Source organism: Gopherus evgoodei, chromosome 4 (assembly GCF_007399415.2).
Source record: "Gopherus evgoodei ecotype Sinaloan lineage chromosome 4, rGopEvg1_v1.p, whole genome shotgun sequence".
Lineage (NCBI taxonomy): Eukaryota > Metazoa > Chordata > Testudines > Testudinidae > Gopherus > Gopherus evgoodei.
In genome coordinates, this window is record NC_044325.1 from 115855509 (window position 1) to 115862574 (window position 7066).

The 7066-nt window shown below is 48.6% G+C and overlaps 1 protein-coding gene across 2 annotated transcripts in view; it reads right to left on the reverse strand.

Moving 5' to 3' along the window:
- The window catches only part of CD151 (CD151 molecule (Raph blood group)), a 67354-nt gene extending 61447 nt beyond the window's left edge, over nucleotides 1-5907 (reverse strand). For both annotated transcript variants that reach the window (XM_030560662.1, XM_030560661.1), the window contains exon 1: nucleotides 5746-5907. The gene's annotated coding sequence lies outside the window, so the exon portion shown is untranslated. The remainder of the gene's footprint in view (nucleotides 1-5745) is intronic.
- Nucleotides 5908-7066: the final 1159 nt, after the last annotated feature.

A 7066-nucleotide genomic window follows, 5' to 3' on the forward strand; every position in this document is an offset into this window, starting at 1 on the left:
GTCCCAGCCCCACCCCTTCCCACCCCTGCTCACACACTATTTTTTTCCCCATGGGTGCCTCAGAGCACCCCCGGAGTTGGAGCCTATGCTGGATGGTACCAGCTGTATCTGAGGATGGAATAACCTTAACTTGTGTGGGTAGCAATCGGCATGAGCCCCGAAGCAGAAGTTGACAGCTACATTTTATTATATGCCTCCGAGACCCAAACGTACTTTCAGTCACCCACAGGGATTATTTCACCAATCGCTGAATTGTAGCCATTGCTAGAGTAGAACGGAGCAGCACCATCAAACAACAGTTTACAGAAAGTGAAGAATCCCATCACCTAGACCTGCAAGGAGAATTTAAGGTGGAAATGAGGATGGAGCTAATCAAGTCGCAATGTGGCTTTGACACCAAAGTGAAGGCCCTGATTCTTGCATAAAGTACCACAGGGTCTTTAATAATCATAGTCCTGCTGCCTTTCCTTTGTTGTGCAGTAGTTTATTACACAGTAGCCAGGGCACAGGGTTAACATGACTGACTGAAGTAGCTTTCTCTGCATGTCAAGCTGCTGAGATCATGAACAGAACAATCCAACATGCTGGTATGAGCAGGTTACTGGCACAGGCTTAGGCACCAGGATGGAGCAGGAAATGAGAACATATGGTCACTTACACGCATAACAGAGCTCTGACACTTCTAAACAGCGGTTGGGTGCGAACTCCCTTAGCATCATATGGAATGAAGACCTAAGACTCTACCTGCACTTCTGCCAAGGAACCTTATTCTCAATCTGCAGTTCCCCATCCCCTCCAGGCCTCGTCCCACCCAATATGTGAGTGAACCCCAACTCAGGGCACCATGATGGGTGGGAGCTTTTCCCCAAATAGAGAAGTTTGCAAACCCCCACCCAGGATGGCTACGTACACACAGTCACCAGGCTCCCAAAAGGGCACATACAGGGGAGGAAGGGACAGCATGGCCATGTTGCAAAGTAGGATTTGCTTCATTTATTAGGTTTGGCTGCAGTCAGAAGGTGCAGCAGGGAAAGGAACACATGAGGTGTAAGAAATTAAGAGGTATAGATGGGTCGCAACAGCTGAGAGGACATTGAGGGGAAAGAGGGAATGTGAGAGATGAAGGGAGATCTAATCTCAACCCTCAGGCTCCTGAAGTTTTGAAACTGTCAAGACTAACTTAATTTCCTGATCTTGGTGGGATCCCACTGGAACAGCTATGGTAGGGAGGGGCCTGACATATTAGTGGAGCCACCCTGCTTCATTCTGGCTGACACCAGTTCTCTAACCCAAACTTGTCTGGGGGACACAGCCCAGATGCAGCAGCAGCCCCTGGAGGTAACTGGCCATCGAGACTAGAAGTAGGTAGACAGCAGAAGGCTCTTGACTCCCTTAAGTAACTGGGCGGGTGGGTGAGACGGGAAGCAAAAACAGAGAGAGAATGGCAGGAATGCCAACAGGGCTTGCAGGGCATGGAGCAAGAAAGGAAATATATGTAAATGCAGCTCTTTTCCTTTCTGATCCTACTCTTTCTTCAGCTTGTGTGTGCTACCTATGGGAAGTGTCGCACTGTATTACATGCACCGGACTCTACCTGCTATAAACTAACATGCCATAGGGGTGAAAGAGCATTGAGGACAGCACCACAGCTGGAAGCCAGGTGAGGAAGCTACAATGAGATGCATGGAGAGATCTGACAGGACAGTTTGCTTCCCGCTAATATTGGTAAAAGACGCACGGAGGGTGGAGATATCCAGCCAGCCGTTTTTCTTCCCAAAAATCTCTTGCTGAGGGGAGTTTTAAAGTAACACTCACATTTAATAGAACACATGCATATTTAGCCAGAGGCAGAAGGAAGTAGCTCACCATATCAAGTGGAGGAGAATTCAGGAAACAAAGGGCCAAAATTTTCAGAACTAATTAGAGATTTTTAGGTACCCTGATTTTTGGCCACCTAGCTTGGAACAACATAAAGGGGATGAGTTTTCTGAGGGCGAGCAAATACGCAGTTGCAGACTGTGTAACGTTCTCACAGAGTGAGCAGCTACAGCAATTGAGCTACAATTATGATTAGCTTTGTATAATCCAATCTGCATCTTGAAAGCCCCACAAGAGGACCATATTAGCCCTGCATCAGCCACCCAAGTCAGAAACACTGTTTTCCTCTACAAAGAAAGGTGGCAGCTTCTCTTCATCCCCTCCTAAAGGATCTCTCATTTAAGCCTAGGGAGGCCACACTGGAAATGTTCCTTGTGGAGCCAGGATTCAGACAGTAAGCACTTCATTATGCTTCAGGAGAGGCGATGTTAATCGGCATAGCAGGAGGCTGAGTAGGAGCATGCCTGCATTCAGGCAGGGTCTGTAAATCATTTCCAGACTGAGGAGATGGGGCCAGGTGGGGAAGAAATATACTCAGAGAACAGCCCAGGCTGCATCTAGGCAAGGGAGAGAGAGAGAGAGAGTGTGTCTGTGCTAGCAAAGGTCATCACCACAGTTACTGTATTTGATCAGCAAGAGCAGACAGTGCTGTGCAGGGAGATCTGGGCCTGCCAGAGAGCTTGACGGAGGTGAGACACCCATAGCACTTTGATTACAAAAACCACTGGTTTCATGACAGCAGTACAATATCATCCCCCTGGCCACCGCACTGCAAGGATGCATGTGACCTTAAGTGCAGCTGCCACACACTTTACAGGATAATGTCATCTCAGAGATGTGCTCTGAGCACAACTCTAGAAGCCACGAACTCGGTTGTTCTCATCTTAGCTGTAACACTGACTTTGCAGCAGCTTTAGGCAAGTTACTTAATTTGTCTGCCTCAGTTTCCTTATCCATAAAATTGCAACAATACTTCCCTACCCTGCAGGCACGTCAGCAGGCTTAAGTGTTTTGAAGATGGCAAGTGCCATACAAATGCTCAGCACAGGATGCCCACAAGATGGTTCCTTTAACCCAAACAGCCCCCAGAGCAGGGTGCAATCTGGCCAATTTTGCTATTCATTCATGCTAATCAGTGCTCTGTTCCCTCTATATTGCCTGCACGGAGTTGAAACCATTAGACCAAATATTTCTGAAACACATCTGGCCTCAAGAAGCTCAACACCAAGGGGAAGGGAGACTTTGCTGCCCACCCACTCTGGCAAAGAGGGCATGGGGCAGGAATTGAAAGCATGAAGGGTGCAGCTGAACTGAGCAGAGCAGGAATGAGTGAATGCAGAACCGCTTGAGAACCGAAAGAAGAAATCAAAGGAGGAGCCTAGTAACTTATCTCAAAACTACACCAGTGCTGCAAGGCCTTTGTACCAAGCTGTGGGAGTGGAAAGTCTCATGGTGACTCTGCGAGACTGAACTAAATAGGCTCTTTTGGACTTCTCTATTGCCTTTCAAGACACTAAACACATGGAGACATGGACTAATTGATCTGGCATGGTAAAGTGGCCAGCTAGAGAACACTCAGAAGCTGTTTCGCAAGCTTCTGCAAATGATACACAACAATTTCAGGTCAGGCAGTGAAGAATATTGTAACTATGGAGGGAAAAGGCCGTAGTATGAGAGGGGCTTTGTGGGTCAGAAGCTACATTTCAAAAAGCAGCTTAGCTCTTCTGGTCACAGTGTGGTAGTCTGTTACCACAGTGAGCTGCTGAACTCAGTAGCATTCACTTCTCTAACAGAAAAGAACAATTCCCTTTACTGCTGGAGGCACTGGGTTTGTTAATCATGTTGATTTACAATAGTGCCTAAAAGTGCCACCCAAGAATGCAGCCCCATTGGGTTAGCAACGTATAAACCCAGTAGTAGATGTGACATTTGACAGCCTAAGTAAAAAAGACACCACTGTGATCCAAGTCTATGAAATCTTATCCAGTTTGTTAGATCAAATAGAGTTGCAGATCAGTCACTGCATACAAAGGCTGCACCCAATTTGCCCTGAACTCCACTTTCCCTAGCCTATGGCAAGAGGCACGTTAACAGGAGCATTATGGTAACCCACAGGCCTAAAGGCAAACTATGTGCTAGATGCTATAAGGGGTTGTTTTCCTACCTTCACTGCAAACTAATACCCTGAGGCTGAGGTTTTAACTCAGAAGGCTCTTTTCTGAGTCTCCTCCATCGGGAGCAGCCATTTTTAGAGACTGCCGAAGTCCAGGGGCAGGGATGAGGCAGACCTTTCTGCTCTGTCTTCATGTTGATTTAAACAAATGAGAGCACCTTTGGTCTGCATGTTAACTAGATTATATCTGTCACACTAGAAGCCTCCCTCAGAACCTAAGCCACTGTTAAAACATCATGGACTGCAGAAGCCAGTTTTCTGATACTGGGATCCCAACTGTTATCTTGTATGGCATAACTTTAGCAAAATGGCTGCCACCATGCATCACCTCTGTGACCTTTAATTAAACCCTTGATCGGTGGGAAGGGCTGATCTTTAGCACCTTGTGAAACCCCAGAGCAAGTGGGGGGAGAGGACAGAAATAAATTACAGGGTTTATAATAGGGCATCCAGAAGTTTCTCAGTTAAATATACTCCTCCCCAACACCAACAAGCTGCTGCAATGGGATGGATTCATTATCAAGGGCTTCTATGATCAAGACATCCTGACTACTGTCTATCCTTTTCACTAGATGCCATGAAGCCAAGCCTGCTGGGGAATGCTCTGCAGTCAAGCAACAGGATGGTGCTAAAGTGACACACAGCCAGCACAGCTCCTGCCAGTTTCAAAATGGGAGACAGGAAAAACACATAAGCAGCATGTGGAGCATAACAATTCATTGGATTTCCTGGTAAATATCCCCCTCTGCCCCGGATTTCACCAGGATTTCAACCTGAAGGCCAAATCTTATTTACACAGAAGGGGAGCCATAAACAAACCAGAAGTGAAGAGAGAGAAGCTCTGTGCAACAAAGTCAAGAAACTACACCGAACCCCTGTAGCAAGACAACACCTAAGGATTTGCTAGCGATAGAGAAAGTCATGTGGGAAAAAAAAAAAAAAAAAGAGGCAACCACAACATAGCAACTTGCCTCTCAATAGGGAGGAAAATAGTCTGGTGGTTAAAGCCCTAGAGCCGGCCACAGGAGATCACCGACATGGGCGCCCTGGGGCTCTGGAGAAATTAAGAGGGAAAAGCCCGGATTTCTCACGAGGCAGCTCCTAGGCTGCATGGAAATGCGTGGCCTCCAAGGGAACAGCGGGGCACTGCCCCAGGGCGCTGGGATCGCTCTCGAGTCACTGTCTGAGCCAGCCCCTTGATTCACGACGTGGGGCGGAAAACCCCACAAACTTGTAATTTTTGCACCTCGCCGAGTTTGTTCCAGTTGAAAGCGCCAGTAAAAAGTGCCGTGCAGCAGGGAGAGCTCGGCACTTCCCAAACAGCTTTTTCCAACACTGGAGGCGAGTCCCCGTGCGAGGCGAGGGGCTGGGGAAGAGTTTAGCCGCCCCCATGTAAACAAAACGCGGCTTGGGTGGCTAGGAAACACACCCGGGAAGGTGCTGCACCACGGCCCCCTCCCTTGGGGAAATCCCCGGAGAACCTTTCACATGCCTATCTCTGACTAAGCCCAACAAACGCGGACTCCGATGCTCCCCTGCTAGCCCTGGAAAGCCCGGGGGGGAAGGATAGGGCTTCCTTTGGTGCTGCTGTTTCAGGTGCGCTCCCCCAGCCAGCGGCACCTTGCTTTGGCCATTGCGCGCTTCTCCCCTGCAGACAGACAAAGGGACTCAGGCGAGCCCCGCGCCCCCTTTACCTGGCGAGCGGAGTCCCGACCCACGGAGGCAGGAGAGCGAGTCCCACCTTCTCTCCGGCGGAGCTGCTGCGGCGGCGGCGGCAGTGAAAACACGCAGCGCGAGCCCTGCTTTGCAGCCGCTGCTCCAAACCCCTCCCAGTCCCCGGAGCTCCAGCCTGCGGCTGCTCCAATGCTTAACTGTTTGAATAAACTCTGATCCGTCTCTCCCATAACCCAGAGACCTCTAGTGGGCAGAGGGACTAGAACTGCCTAGTGTGCTCTGGAGGCAGAGCAGGTCTGTATCAGCTTGAGAACTTCTCTCTCTCACCCACAGAATTTGGGCCAATAAAAGCTATAATCTCACCCACCTTGTCCCTCTAATAGCCTGGGACTCACATGGCTACAACAACACTGCACTCAGCAATACAGTGAATCCATAATCAGAGAATAAGACACACCCCTCTTTCTGTTTTAATTTAAACTTTATTATTATTCAAAAGGCCCAGGCAAACTGGTCATTGAAAGTTACCAGATACTTAAACCTCAAGAAAAGTCAGCTGTACAACAAAACATTTGTTCTGGGTTTTGCCTGGGTGTACACACATGTACCCCCACACACTTTTCTGCTACATTCCTAAGTGGCCAGTGCACTTTGAGGATCAGACTTAACCCTCTAAACAGCTGGCGCAGGGAGTGGGCAGGAGAAGATAAAGAAGAGAGGGAGGAAAATGCTTAGCCTGTGATTTTTGATGCACATTGGTGACAGTTGTGGATGCCCAATGGGAGCCGCCAGCATTCAGCACTTCAGAAAAGTTTCTGAACCGTGTACGAACCTGATAACCTACACGGTCCCTTGTGCAACATACCCAGCTGCAGGAGCTCAGATGTCATGAGTCAGGCCCCCAAAATTGAGGGGTGTTTTTGTTGTTTTTAAAGAGAGAGATTGCGGTTTTGGGTCTGTTCAATGATCCCACACACACACTGTGGACATGGCAAGAACAGCATTGCCAACACAAAATTTATAGAGTAACAATTTTTGCACACCCACTCACCCCAGAGGAGCTCTCCCTGTGTGCCTGTAGGACTCCTCACTTCTACCCAAGTCCCAAGATTCCAGTTAATTCTGCACCCCACCTCTGCCTGTCCCCCTCACCCCAAGACTTATTCAGCCCACCAACCCCCACATCAATTCTGGCTATCCCCATCCTTTTACTCGATAACAGAACAAGGAGTAATGGTCTCAAGTTGCAGTGAGGGAGGTTTAGGTTGGATATTAGGAAAAACTTTTTCACTCAGAGAGCGGTGAAGCACTGAAATGGATTACCTAGGGAGGTGGTGGAAT